Genomic DNA, 15537 nt, shown 5'->3' with positions numbered 1-15537 from the left:
TAAGGGACTTGTTAGGTGTGGGACCTACCATGCTATATGCCTCTAAATCTACAGCTAAGATTTTTTTCAGGTTGGCAGTCTGTCATTAGCATTGAAACAGAAGCACAGTCATAAAACTTCTTTTAAAATGTTATTTTTTTGTTTGATTTGAATTTCATTTGTGCAAAACTTTTAATTCAGCTTTAAGTTTAGTAATGGCATGTGGGAAGGGAGAGGCAAGCTTTTTAATGACAAACATAATTAAACTTTTAAACTATTTATAAGCTACTTAAAATAAGATACAGACTTTCCTCTGAAAACCTACTATAAAAAAAAGTCTGGTACTATCTTGGAGAACACAGATAATTGCCCTAAAATAATGCTATTTTGAATATCATGTGCGTATATGGAGGGGCCTAGGTTTTATGTAAATAGGGCCACACCTACAAGAAATCTGTCTCTATACCAAAAAAATAATGAAGAAGACATTGAGAGAGCCTGAGAATTAGATAGCATGAGTACATACTTTCTTCCCTGGGGAAATGTTATTTGCTTTGCAGAATCAAGTTCTAGAAAACTTGGACTGAACTGAGTTATGCAGTCTTAATATGATTGAAGAATTATCTTGTTGACAAGTGCAGAATTATAGATTTGAATCCATTAGCTAAAAAGGTCCACAAACATTTGAATAATGGCCTTCACATTTTTTTTCATTGGTCTATCAAACAAAGAATAAAAGAAATAAATCTTAAAATCCTGTAGTTACAGTGTAAAGAGACTGAATAGAATATCCTTGCATTAAAGATAAGTAAGCTTTTTTGATTTCATATTGGAAATGGGAATTCTGGTCTGTGTTTCTGGGTTTAGAGCTGTATATTTTTGGCAGCTGGAAAAGTACAAGTATTTTGTAATAAACATAAATGTCTTCTACTTTAATCCAAAAGAAAAGCCATCAAATTAATTTGGTATCAAAGGAAGAGTTTAAATCAGCAGGCCTTTTGCTGAACATTACTGGTGGGGTAGCAATATGTCGCAGAAGCAGAATAGCTCCCATATAAAGAGCCAGGTGCTCATCTGACGTAATTCAGCGTAATTTCACTGTGGCATCTGAATTCATATTCAGACTTGGAATGTTTTATCTTCTTGCATCATACATTTACCATGTTCCAAAGCTGGCTACTCCAGAAATACTCTATATATGATAAATTTGGTAAGGCTTTTTTTTGTTGTGATTAGTCTCACGCTGTAACTGAGTCCCAGCATACATTAGCGTGGGGAAGTGTGGTTTCAGACATAAATTTCAAGAGAGAGTTAATGAGTATGTATTTGTGAACTACCCCCTGAAGTCGGGGGTTTATTGCTTCTTCATGGACAGATTATAATCTGCTCCTGAAGAGACAATATCAGGATTAAAATAAAAGGAAAAAATCAAGTTTGAGAATTTTTGGTATGGTTTCAGGTAGTGTAGAAGACTACTGTTACAGTGAGACATAACTGAAGGCAGGGGGGAGGAAATCTTGTTGATTTTTCATTCTCTTTCCTGCTTGTTCTTCTCCCCATCTTGCAGATCTTTTGTGGGTGAGCCAAATGTAATCAGGTTTGGCTCACTTGGAGGAATTAGGATGACTGAAAAGTATGCCAGATTTCAAAACAATTTCTAACAGTTTCTGTGATACTGTGTAAGCAACTGAAAATTGACATGTTGTGTTGTGCCCAAGTCAGCCAACTGCTGTCACTGAATAATTAGATTCTCTAGAAGAAGGGAAAGGTTTTTTTTTTCTGAACAAAATTATTAGAAAATAATGTAGTATCTATTTTATTTAGGGATAGGCTCAAATCCTTCTGCTCATACAAGCAAATATTTAAAAATAGTTTGAATCTAGGCTCCAAAAGTATCTTTCATGTATTTCTATGTATAAAAGTATAAATAACTGATTTGGGCATTTTTATGCCAATACTTATGGCACTTGCTCATGGAGAAGTCATTGCAGATGGTTAATACTGGTTTGCTAATATAAATTAATTATTCTCTTTATTTCATATGGCACATCAATTCTACAAATTGAGTTCTAATATCAGACATAGGTTATGATCTAATTATAGCTTGATCTGTCATGAGTTACGACAATTTCAGGATAGATATAGTGCCTGATTCCCCAGGAACGTCTACCTCTGCAAACTGACTACAACTGGGGACAGAACCGTTCCGCTTTGTCAGCCTTTATGTCCCTTTCCACTGTTCTGTAAGAAGTATAAGTGATAGCACATTCAACAGTGAAAAATCATGGCTAGTGAAATAACAAGGTAGCACCAGGTGAGGAATCCCAGTCTGGTAGAACCATCCACAGTCAATGTGCTCACTTCACGCCCTTGAGACTGATGTGGAAATGTTAATCTTGCCTGAAGAGATCTGGAAGACTGCATGGGAGAGATCTTCAGGAGGAGTTTGCAGCTTGTGTCAAGCTGAAAATTGGAATAGGGACTATTTTCAGTCAAAAAGAAACTGAATATGAGCCAGCTTCAGCATGAGCTCACAGCCCAGAAATCAGCCATATACTGGGCCGCATCAAAAGAAACATGATCAGTAGGTCAAAGGAAGCGATTCTGCCCCTCTGCTTGGCTCTCATCAGATCCCACTTGGAGTATTGTGTGCAGTTCTGGTGCCCTCAACATGAGAAGGACATGGTGCTGTGGGAACAAGCCCAGAGGAGGCCACGAGGATGATCAGGGGCTGGAGCATCTCCCGTATGAAGGCAGGCTGAGAAAGTTGGGACTGTTCAGCCTGGAGAAGAGAAGGCTGCGTGGAGACCTCAGAGCAGCCTTCCAGTATCTGAAGTGGGCCTACAGAGAAGGACTCTTTATCTGGGGCAGTAGTGATAGTGCAAGAAGTAATGGGTTTAAACTTAAAGGGAAGTTCAGGTTATATATAAGGAAGTTCTTTACTGTGAGGGTGGTGAGGCACTGGCACAGGTTGCCAAGAAGTGGTAAATGCTCCATCCCTGGAGGTGCTCAAGGCCAGGTTGGCCTTGGGCAGCATGTTTTAGTGTGAGGCATCCCTGCCCATGGCAGGGGGTTGGAACCTGATGGTCTTAAGGTTCTTTCCAACCCAACCCAATCTATGATTAGAGAGACTAAGCCAAATTAGGATTTATTTTTTTTCCTGCTTGCTCATATTTTCCAAGCTGTCTTGTTCCTCCTTTTTTTAATTCCATCAAAAAGCAGCACAACTTAAAACCTGCTATTTTTATCTTATTCGAAGCCTTATCTGATAGCACCTTCTCATCTGTTCTTTCTAATTGAATGCGCTCCTTCCAATTTGTTGTTTGAGTGCTACTTGTACCCATATTCTTAACAGAAAAGCCCAGTGTGAAAGTTAGGTGACAACAATTAATGAAAAATATTTTTATTCTGAAAGTGTTTTTTCTTCTGGCCTAACTCTTGCCAGCACTCCTTCAGTTTGTAAATGTTTCATAAAGGTGGTGTTAGGAATAAATACTATGTATATTTGAAACATCTAGTCCTTCTTCTCCCATTAAATTCAGCTGCAGAATTCAGTTAATAGTACTGGAGGGGTTGGAGGTAGGAGTCTTCTTCCTCCCTTGAAAAATCCCACCCCCTTATTTCTTTAGATCCAGCTGTAAAATTCCTCATATTTTTCTGGCACTGTTACAAATGAGAGATAAATAATAAACAGTTTCTCCCCAGGCATCCAAAGCTACATATATAAATCTATATTAAATCCAAGGTTAATGATTGATTTTCTAGTTTATTTGCTGTGGGGAGCACTTTCTGAAGGAAACCCTGTCTAAGTGGTGAAATAGCTTTCTTCAGAGTTTCTTAAGCAAAATGAGACATTAAGTCTTGACCGTCCTATTTTGCAACGTGCAACCAATGCATAGTAAAAGAGAATAAATCACATCTTTTTATGTCTGTCAATTGGAGAAAAAAACCTTTTTATTTATTTTTTTTTTCTTTTCCAAAACTGTTTTATATCTGTGACATTCCTAATTTGACTGGTTCTTGCAGAGAAAAGTGCTGTACTTCTCATTAGTACTTTGCAGTTATCCCTTCCCTGGCTAAGGTGGAAGAAGCTTTAAATCATGTGGGAGAATGGGGAAGGGAAAAGAGAAAACAAGCTTTTTGAACCCTGTAATGTAAATGTGCAGACAATTATTCATTATTAACTGCCTGAAGCATCACACCTCTCTCACCTTTGCTGGAATGTCTGAACATTAGGGTAAACAACACACTGCTGTCTTATCATAATGCGGTCTGCTTCACTGCAGCAAGAACTTGTCAGAAACAGATTGTGATGTTGACTTCTCAATAGGAGAAAAAAAGGGCCTAAATTAGACTTCTATAAAAAGAATATTGCATATTTATTTCCACAATAACACCAAGAAAAAACGTTAGTCAAGAAGCAAGCAATTGGGTGAATAAATAAGCTTGTCTTTGTTCTCATCAATTAAGTTATTACATCAGTTGGAAAACCAGTGAATTATAATACAGATGTTTAATGAAACACTGCTGTGCCTATAAGTCAAACTCCTATTTTGTGGTGTGATTTTGGCTGCATAGTTTTGTGTGTGTTAAACCGTATTTATTAGCTGATACCCATTATTATTTTGAGCAAGGTATAATTCAGTTGTCAGGCCCCAGCTCTGGGAAGGAGATTTAATCAGTGAGAGCCCGCTTTGCTGCTGAGCATAAAACAATGCGGGTTTCATGAAGCAATCACACCAGTGTGAAAAAATGGGATTAATTAGTATTGTACAAGAACAGGCAGCATGCTCATTAAAACCTTGTGAGCTGCCTCTTGATAAACTGCCACTTGATAGGGCCGCATTAATGTGACAAGGCAAAGACTTTATTTCCAGAACCTTTCTGATTATATCTCACTTTTAAGTTACCTGAATTGACTCTCTAAGGCTTTTGGAATACAAAGATCAAAATTGAAGCAAGAGATCCCCAAGACACCTGGACAAAGGAACCATGCTCAGATAGTAAGGCTTCAAAAGACAACTCTTTTTTTGAACTCCCATTCAAACATAAATCAATAGCTGTAGAATGAGGCAGCTCCAAAGGTGGTAAATTTGCATTTACACTCAGCAGGTTGGGCTGGAACTTACTTGACAATTAGCAGCTATCTAATGAATCCCATATAGTTCTGCTCCTATCTGCTTACCAAGAGCTTCATATGTTTGTCAGTACATAAAGCCTTATGAATATTCTTACAGCTTCCAGTATGCTCTGAGGAAAGGGGAGAAAAAGGTAGGCATTTCCAGCTGCACATCTGTTTCTCATAGTTTGGGTTGCCCACTGAAGAACTTAACAGTCACGCATCTTTTTTTTTACCCTTTCTTTTAGAAGCATTCACAAACTAAAAATGTAGATTCCTACTAGTGGATTTGTTTCTACATGACAAAACATAATAGGAGACATGCCTGAATAACAACAGTAAACGCTGGATAGGATGTATTTTTGATCTCGTGTGTTATTTTCCTTTAGGCATCATGTTTTATTCCCTCCTGAGTTTGTAGTGGTTCTGATGATTTACTTGCACATAATCTTGGCTTTTTTTTTTTAATTCCTTTTCCTTTTTGTGAATTAGTAGCTATAATGAAATTATATCTGAAATTTAATAGTTAACCAAATCTATCAGCTGTTTCATGATTCATAGGTGCTCCTAGATGCTGACTTTCCATGTAGCTTTAGCTGACATTGTATGTAAGGCAATTGTAATGCAATAGAGTTACCTGTCAGCATATATTTGTAGGTGTGGAAAATGCCACTCAGAGAACAGAGATCTTGTATTCCCTGAAGCTTTTCCCAACTATTTTATTTTTAAGTAAAAACATCTTGTTAAAACTCAACACCCTATTAAAATAATGCTATCCACCACGAAGTCAGAGTATTCAGTTACCAATTATAAATTGTTTGCAACTGTACAGGTGTAATCCCACCCATAGCTACCAGTGAAAGGCATCACACTGGAGGCAAGGTAGCTGAGCTACATAGATATGGATAAGTGCAATGCTTTACAAAGTGATGTGTTGCAATATTATTAATTTAAACCCTTAGATTTCATTGTTGTGATCTGGGCTACATGATGCAATGCAAGATGACAGCCATTGAATTAATAGAAAATGGGATTCATCTCTTGAAATTTCACACAAAATAGAAGCAGGAGACAGACAAAATAAAGGGAGATGGATAGACAGACTGATAATACCACTAATACTTTTAAATTTTAACAGAATGGGTGAGATTATTTTAAAACATTAATGGTATTTATCAACAGTGTGATAGCAGGGGGAAAAAAAAAATCATGCTCCTTCCCTCCCTCCCTCTCTCTTCTTCTTTCTCCCTTTCGTTGATTGCTTTGTTGAGCAAGTCAGTGAATATTTTACACTTTGTTTCTTTTATTTTAGCAAATGAACTGCCTCGAGCTAATGTAGTGTAAGTGGAAATTTCAAGCACCAATGTCTACTGCATGATCCAATAATAGGAACTTTCTTTCCCTCCTTGCTGCTACACTGTGTTACAGAGCTAACTCCCCAATGCCTCCAGGTAGTCACATGCCTGATTTATGATTATAAACTATAGCTCTGGAAGAGGTTAGCTAGGTACTTTAAATCATTGCTTTTCCTCTAATGAACTGGGGTCAGAGGGAAAGTACAGTATGCAACAGCTTTATCTGGTCGTTACTTATGTCCTACATGCTTACTTCTCCATGTTTTTTGGTTGTGATAGTGTTTTTATGTAATTTTAATTGCTAAAGTTATTTTAGTAAATCATGTTACTGAAAATTTAGTGAAATAAGGTTTTGTGCTGTTATTTATCATTCATCTTGGTGCAAATTGGAGCCAGGCATCTATTTCAAATGTGGCATGGACAGCATCAAAACAGATAAAGAGAAGATAAAGATAGATAACACCCACCTAGTACAAGGGGTGGTGTCTTTTCCCATTAACATTATGCCGTAATGTTGAACTCTGTTCTTGTCTGATATCTGTATCAAACCATTGTACCAGTATCTCAACAGAATAAGACATGTTAAAGATGCCTGAGATATGCAAATATAGTAATATTCAATATATTGTCACAGGTTAGCGTGGAGATTGATTTCAGACTAATGTTATTAACCTGTCTGAGAACTCATGGAAGTGTGGGATTATTGTGTAATCTCAAGGTACCCCTTATGCAGATTAGTTTTGAACATATAGGACTTACTCAGCAGGTCACCCTAAGTCTTACTGACCTTGACAACAGTGCTAGGTCATATTTTTATATAAATAAACCTTTTTCAGGCAATTTTTTCCAGTGGATTCAGTACAGAAAGACTTGTTCTGGTACAATGCCTGTTAAACAATTTGTACTTCAAAGTCCTTTATTTATAATCATCTAAAAGACATTACTAGTTGACTTTCTGTGCCACTCACTAGCTTAATGGAGTATAAGACACTTAATGCATGCTCACACAACTCTTGTCATTCAAGTGCATCAAAGCAACTGATCATGTCACCTTCTTCATAAAGCAACCCATGGTTTGGAATTAGAGAGATAAAATTCTTCCTGTCAGCAGCTCTTCATATCAGCAATTCAAAACCATGATTTGGTACTAAAAGCATCTCTCCAGTAGCCTTGCACCTCTGCAAAAATATTAAACTTTGTCTATCTGTACCTATAAAGATTTCTAAGCAGAACATGAAAGGTTATTTTAATAATCTAGTAGTATTTGCATGTGACTTTCTTCTGTCAGCTAGAGCTTCAGGCAACAGAAGTGTGTGGGTCTGGTTCTTGCCTGTTCTTTCACATCAGAGGTCCGACTTTGATAGGAGCTATACACAATCCACTATAATACCTGAACTATTGTATAGACTTGTTACTTAGCTAGTTATTCCCTTATCATGTACTGTTGAACGTTGCTGCCAACATAAAGTTTGTCCCTTTTGAGCAGCATCCTGTTTTTTCAGACCATGTCTGAGTTGTCATGATCATTTTAGATTCTGATCTTGTCTTCCAGCGTACTCACAATTTGATGCTGTCTGCAGATGTAATAAGCATAATCTATTCTGTCAATGAGGTCACTAATGAAAATATTGAATAGTACCAACCCCAGTCCCCTGTGGAGCCTCACTTCGTACAGCCTCCCATTCTAGCCATGAACCTTTGCTAAATACTCTAAGTAACAGTTTTGAAACTGATTTTCTATTCACCCTAGTATTGTTTTATCTGAACAATGTTTCCTTAGCTTTACAAGATCTTTTACAGCAATTAGAAAGTTAATGACACCTATTGCTTTCTGTCCACAAAATCTCCATCCTTGTAGAAGAAAATTAAATTGGTTCAACATTCAGTCTTCAAGAACAAACTGTCCAACTCTTCAGCATGTTATCATTACAGAATACAGATCATTTGTTGCAGAGGTTTACCAGAAATTTAGAAGGAACTCCTTTATGATATCCTAGTTAGTTGGTTTTCCCATTTCTTAGACTTCTGTTTTGTCATTTTACCCATTCTTCAACATTTTCCAAGACTAACTATTAATGCTATTAAGCTTTAGTCTTTTAAATAACAGGGGCTGGGGTAGAAAGGACTGCAAAGCAGGCAAATTAATTGAAAAGATCTAAATTCTCCAGATATTTTCTAGCCTTTCTTATCAAGGACAATAACCTTGTGGTGAAACTCTCTTCATACTGCAACCCATCCCCAAAAAGGTAATAAATATGTAGGCCATCCTGAGGACATCTGCTGATGGCTTTCTCTACCTTTTGAGTTGAAGCAAGTTCAAAAGTTAGCACAATCCAACTTCACTTGGACTTCCTTTCACTTAATTAGAGTGATTTCTTCTTATGGCTGATGTTGTTTCTATCTCATTTTGTACCATAGGTTTTCTTACTGCATACCTTGGACCTTGCCTGGACAGTTAGAATCTCATTAGCTTTGGAGTGTGAGCCTTCCATTTTCCCATAAAAAATTTTGTGCACCTGATCTTTCTGTGTTAGCAATTCAGGGAGGTTCATTCCACCAGTGACAGGTCCATCTGTAACTACTGTCTTTAGAACAACCCAGAGCACTTGCTCCTGGAGGCTGAGTATCCTTATTCACTGTCTGCTATTTCTTTCATTCCCCCCCACCAGTTTCTGATATAAATGTTGGAGACAGGTACTAGGGTTGCTTGGACCTGAATTTGATTCAGTAGCATTTGTGCCAATCTGCTGGAAAAGGGCAAATTCTCAAGAGGTGCTCTTTCTCCCACCTTAACTCTTGTCAGGTGGTGGGCTGACACATCGCACTCCTTCAGAATTACTGCTCTTCCATCAAAGGTTCAATCTGGGCCCTCTGTGTAGCAGGGTGAAATATTTCTCTACTGTAAATCACATAGTACAGAGAGAATCCTCAAGTTGTTTTCATGCACAATCCTACAGGAACCTAATTTTCTGTGATGGCTGCTTCAGTTATTGCATCACAAAAATTTCCCACTATGGAGCAGTAGGTTTCATTCATTCCATCTCCACATATAAATAAGGGTTGTGACTGGAATAGGTCATGAGAGTTACTCCTGAGAAAACCACATATCACATTATCCGTGAAGAAAATGTGTTTTAAATTGCATTCTTCTAACTACATCTTGGTTGCTGCATAGTTCATTTCTGAGCATGCTAGATGGCATTCTTAACACCACCGATGCAGCACAGAAAATGATGGTTCAAAATGCTTATAGAATCCTAGAATAATTTAGGTTGGAAGGGATTTCTGGAGGTCATCTAGTTCACTTGGGGAACGTATGAGTTGATGCTTTAGAACTGTAACATACTCCCAAGATTAGATTAATAGGAGCGTTAAAGTTTGCTGAAGTGACAGAACTCTTTTGGTATGCCATCAAAATCAATAAGTTATGTAGTTTACAGTAAGAAACTTATGAACATTTCAGTTCACTTTGCTCTATAAGCACTTGTGAGGAAAAAAAGGTCCATTTAGATAGACATTCCAAACGGTAACTCCCAAACCTCAAATTATTCATTATTTTTCACCGTCTTTGAAATATGCTTGCTTGCATGGACTAAAAAATAATCATAGAAATTTTTCAATATACTCTTGATATCAGCTGACTGTCTGTCATCACAATGGAAGGAAGATGGTGGAAGACTGTGTGTGTGGACAAAGCAAAAGAATAGACAATTAAGTGTACTTTCTGTCTCTGATTTGTCCGGTGTGTTTAGAGCGTTTACCTTTGAGATTTTACCTCTGAAGCTGCCCAGTTATCTCATATAACATGTATTGGATTCCACCTGATCATGAAAGAGTGTGATCAATGCTTGGAGGGACCTTTTTTCTAGTTTTCTGAGACTACGCTCCCCAAGGCTGTTCTATGTGAGAAGGACTGGCAGAAGCATTAACTTGAATTAAGCCCTGAGCAGCATGATGCCTTGTTCCCACAGGTTCTCCAGGCAAGCCAAGCAGAGAAGAGCCAACACTTTGAAGAACTTGGAAAAGGGGAGGAATACTTCTGCATGCATCCACAGTGCCAAAGAAGCTTCTTCTGGGTGTATATGTAGGTGCTGACTTCCACACCTGGGTCTCAGGTAGGGTGTCTTGTGATTAAATATTTGGGGCAACAAGTAAAAATTGTTAGGAAAAATTTAAAAGGTGTTCAAGTCTGGCAATCTTCAGCAGCTGTCATGTGTATTAATCTGGTGCTCTTCTTAAGAAGAAATCCTTGTGATAAGTATTTGAAAGCAGTTGAAGGAAACCATCCAGAATTTTAACCACTCTTGAGTACATAAGCTAGAGAATGGAGTTGGGTTTCACTGTCATATTTTGCAGCTGATTTTACACCATTAAGTTTAAGTAAATTTAAAAATTGAAGCTGTAATCTGTACTTTAATATTGATATAGTCCCTGGCATTTTGACCTTGCCAATCAGCCAGAGTATTTCAACAGCTATCAGCAGGATAATTCTCACATGGTTGGCTGCAGAATTAAGCATGTTAAAGGACTATTCACTCATTTCTGGAATGTCAGGAGTTGGACATCTCAGTAAAGTATGTTGTCTTCAAGTAGAATGACTCATCTGGTGCAGTCAATGCTTCTAGATTTTTATTGCCAATACATTTTAATAAATAATAATTAAAAAACACAAAACAAATTGTTCTGCAGCGTAGTATTACCAAGCTAAGGGTGCTAAAGGAACTTAGAAATTCATATGCAAACACTCAAACAACAGGCTTAGGCCCATGATAGTGTTTGTACTAGCAGTCAAAATAATCGCCAGGTGATTAAGGTCTTCCCTAACAACAAAATTCACTGTGGATCTCCTGGACTATGAAGGGGATCCATTCTGCCTGTGTTTTGAGTAAGGGGGCTGGTGATGCAATATGTATTCTGGAACACTTTGTCCATGTTATCAGAATGCTCACAATGCCAGAGTTACGGGGAATATATCATCATCCATAGACTGGAGTTTATACAGAATATTGCTGTGCCATAGGATCCCTTTATCTACATTCTAGATGGCCTGACAATGACTCCCCAAATGCCTGAAGCCAATTTAAAAAGGATACTAAGAGCACTCTAATAGCTGAAGTTATTACTACTAAAGGGTAAATCAATGCTGTGTGTGTTCCAAGAAGGAAGAGCAGGTCCGAATGAGCTTTGTCTTAATGGAAAGAGTATTTTAGCCAAATTCTTTGTATGTGGAGGCAGATTCTACATGTGTGGCACCGTATTCTGCAGTTGGATCTATTGGCCTCCCTTTTTCTGTAGTGAAAGGTGAATTTGCTTATCCTGGGACAAGCCTGCACTGATGCTATTCTTTCCTGATGAATACTTAAACCTCTTTAGTTTTGCTAGATAAGGACTGAATGTGAACCAAAGCTGGGCTGTATATACAAAGCAAATATGTGAGGAGCAAGAGGAGGGGCAGAAGAATGTAATGCTGCATCCTCATCTTGCCCTTCTGGGTGATGCACCAGGCTGGTGCAGCCCAGAGGAACTCAGTCCCTACCAGTCTTCTCCTTTCTCTCTCTTGCTAGCCTTACCTCCTAGTCTTTGGGCTCTGATGCAGTACTATGCCATTTCTACTAGCAAATATTTATTCCTAATTTTAGCAGTGATGAATAGATCTGTCAGGCACTTCTTGTGGATTGTATGCTAACGTGCACCAAAAATATGAGTTGAGGTCGTGGGCTGTGCCTAGTTCTAGGGCGTAGGTTTTCTCACCCCTGATTTATATACAGCAATCTTCTGACAGTGGCTTTAGTCAAAGGGGATGTAAATCTTCTAATTTCTGCTCATCTTGAACAGATTGTGCACTCTGAATACCATGGATTTTTAGAGATTACTAGTGGGGGCCCAGTTAAGGATATGATCCTCTATCTTTACCTGCCTCCAGTTATCCAGAGATAATCAGATATTAGAGAAGGTTGGAAATTTGTCTCCTATTAATAATTAAAAAAAAAAGTGATAAAAGACTCTGATCTTGCCAGTGTCATAAGTAATGTCACTTAGTAAAGTGACTGGCACTAGCTGTAGGCTCAGATATGCCAATTATAATTAAAGCCATTATTTTCAAATATAGTTCAGTTTATTCCTGGAGAAAAGTAAAGAGAATTTTAGAGTGACAAATCTCACTGGAAAATGCAAACTTGACAAAAAGGCTGTGTTTTTTGACTACCTGTAATAATCTGATATCAGGCTTGAAATGAATACTATGTTAAAACATGTATTTAAAATGAGTGTTGACCAACCTAACATACTGTACAACATTAGAATATGTATGTGCCTGTCAGAATCATCTTGACAAAGCAAAAGACAACTTACAAGGCAGAAATGACACTTAGTTCCTAGAGAAACAGCTGTCAAACATCTGTAGTGTGGCTTTCAGAAAGGTACCGAACCATTAGCCATTGCAAATTTGATGCTCATTCACAGTTTTCTGGAAAGGTAACCAAACTGTCATCTAATTTCATGATCTAAGACCAAAGATAGTGCTCTGAAAAAAAACAACCAGGCAGTGAAGCTGTATTCGGTTTTTTTTGAGGCAATTTTTGGGGGTTGATTATTTACTTACAGCAAAGTACAGATAATGGTTGTCTTCTGTAAAGCTGTATAACGCCCTGAGACACCAGTCAGCCTTGGTGGGTTTCTTTCTTAAAATGAATGGGATTCTTGGAGATGACTGGGAGAATATAAAATGCAGGCACAGAGTAGCTCCCGTAAGCAGCAGCTCATTCCTATGAAGGCAGCTTTAATCTTGGGACAAAAGTGACGAGAAACAGAAGGTATGCACTACATCAGGAAATCTCCCAAATGCTCCGAACCCTCTACCCCAGGGTATGTCCCAGCGGAACACGCTGTTTGGGGCTGTAGTTGTTCTGAAGATGCAGCCTCTGTCATTGGCAACCTAGAACTGAAGGTTAACTGGCAGGTGATGAAACAGAAATTTTGTCACTGACCTTTGCCTGCTGTTGAGTACTCCAGCCCTGCTCAAATCCAGTGGTAGTTAGTGTTTCTCTTATTCTGGCCGCCTTTTAGCTCCATTTGCACAAGGTGATGGCACATTTGTGCTCTCAGGCATTTGTTCAAATGCCTGCCCTACTGCTGGCCACCAGAGATTACCCTGAAAACCGACTACGGTGCAGCGATCTGAGGTCTGATGTTAAGACAAAGTATAGATTCAATTCCTGCTTGCACTGCAGGTGACTGGGATCTAGGCAAGAAAAGTTGCTGTAGCTGAATTTTTTTCATTCTTGTCTACTGCGTTGGGCAGCTATTTTGTCATTACTGGCAGTCTTAAAATCTTGGCTTTGTTTTCTGCCCTGTAATCTGGTGTTGATGTCCTTTATGTTCCCAAACCCTCTGCTTAAAAGTGTTTCCATTTGATATGATTAATAGCTCTTGCGAGTGATCTCTATTAAGGACTCAAAGCTCAATTTCAAATATTTTTGTGGCACTTCTGGTGGGCCTTGCTGGGATAAATTAAGCCTATTTTTCTCCTGATTGCTTCGTTGGATCTCTTTGTAACTTCACCTTGTATTCCTTTCTGTTCAATACTTTTCAAAGTACTGAGAGTTTAAAGAGGTACAATAAATCCCAGATCAGTTTTTAATGACCATGGTAAGCCTGCTTGTAATATGTCAGTAAGCTGAGCCTAAAAGCCAACGGGGAATAGGCCATTTCTGCCTTAGTAATTGCCTCCACAGAAAGATTTATAATGTCATTATCTGAATCTACAAGAAATAACTCATAGAGCTGAAATACCCTAAAAAAATATTACAATTCTCTTAAAATCTAGTCATTCATAAATGCTAAATCATAAAACTTTTTCCAAGATGTTTTATGTTCAAAATAAAACACAGTCAAAATATAAATGTACTTTTCTTAATCAGATTCTTTGTTCTTTATGTATCTGTTTTCCGTGCTGTGACTTGGGCAGAGGAATGGTGCAGTGCACAGCCCAGATCTAGCACTGCGCTGCTGAAAACACAAATGAGTGCTGAAAAACCACAAAGAGGAAGAGCATTCCCAGTCATTTTTCTTTATTTGCGTGTGATTCCAGGGGGGAAAAGGGTTAGTTAGCACTGCAATAAAATTAATTTTAGCAATAAAAATCACTCCCCTCCTTTCTCTTTCCACTATTTTTCCATGAAAAGCCACACTAAATATCCTGATAAATGTACTGCGGTACTGGTTTAAGCCATTTCAGCCGGCTTCCTTTGCCCTTAGCATTCCCCAATCAGAAGATATCATTCATTTCTTTCAAAAAGCAGGAAATGTACTCTTCAGTTTGCCTGGTGTTTAATAAAGTGCTAGAATTACCATAGCTACCCTCATCTTCTGATGCTTTAATACACTGTGAGATTTATACTAATTTCAACCAGACTATATTCTTCAGTATAGAAAGCTTGTACACTTAAAGGGCACTGTCAGTGTGCTTTTTAATCATGAGCTTCTATAAGCGAGGACTCAATTTCTATTTCCCTGAAGATTTTTAATTGTTTTACTTTTTCTTTTCTCATTTGTTGTTTGTCCTGTATCTGTCTGAGCTTTATTGTTGCTTCTGGGTGGTTTTGCCATGGCTTTTTTATTATTACTTTTTATTCATTGTTTAAATAAATATTATTCACTGACATCTCTGGAGATGTGTTGTAATGCAGTTGCTTTAACTCAGTCAAGTGAGTCCTAAAATCAGTGAAAGGTTTTTAGTTTGATGTAGTCTGATTTTAATCTGAAGTTCAAATTAAACTTTTCCAGGGTCCAATATCTGCTCTTAGACAGCAAATTATAGAGGCTAACACCCTTTTAAAGTGTGGCAGTTCTGTTTATTAACTTGAATAGGTCCAGGATTTCATCCCATGTCTCATACACTTCAGAGCACAGACATGTCTATATGTAATAAATTATTATTCATTTCTTGTGAGCATCATGAACTTTTGGGTTCTTTGCTTCAAAGAAATGAGCTCCCTGAAACAGAAATTATTTACCAGTCAGGGCACTCTGGTCATCATTATATCAAATTGAACCTAAGAGGTTTGTGAGAACAATGCTGACAGA

The 15537-nt window shown here is 37.9% G+C and overlaps 1 long non-coding RNA gene across 6 annotated transcripts in view; it reads left to right on the top strand.

Moving 5' to 3' along the window:
* LOC134161274 (uncharacterized) overlaps positions 1–15537 on the top strand; it is a 206723-nt gene that overhangs the window by 66368 nt on the left and 124818 nt on the right. For 5 of the 6 annotated variants that reach the window (XR_009963922.1, XR_009963924.1, XR_009963919.1 and 2 more), the window contains exon 5: positions 10425–10568. This is a non-coding gene — a long non-coding RNA (uncharacterized LOC134161274). Of the gene's footprint in view, positions 1–10424; positions 10569–13024; positions 15114–15537 lie in introns of those variants that run through there. The other variant, XR_009963920.1, reaches the window with a different exon arrangement.

This window comes from Pezoporus occidentalis, unplaced genomic scaffold (assembly GCF_034315485.1).
Source record: "Pezoporus occidentalis ecotype Australia unplaced genomic scaffold, CSIRO_AGI_Poc_V1 ctg171, whole genome shotgun sequence".
NCBI classification, from domain to species: domain Eukaryota; kingdom Metazoa; phylum Chordata; class Aves; order Psittaciformes; family Psittacidae; genus Pezoporus; species Pezoporus occidentalis.
The sequence above is the reverse complement of the archived record's forward strand: the minus strand, read 5'-3'. Positions and strand labels throughout refer to the sequence as shown.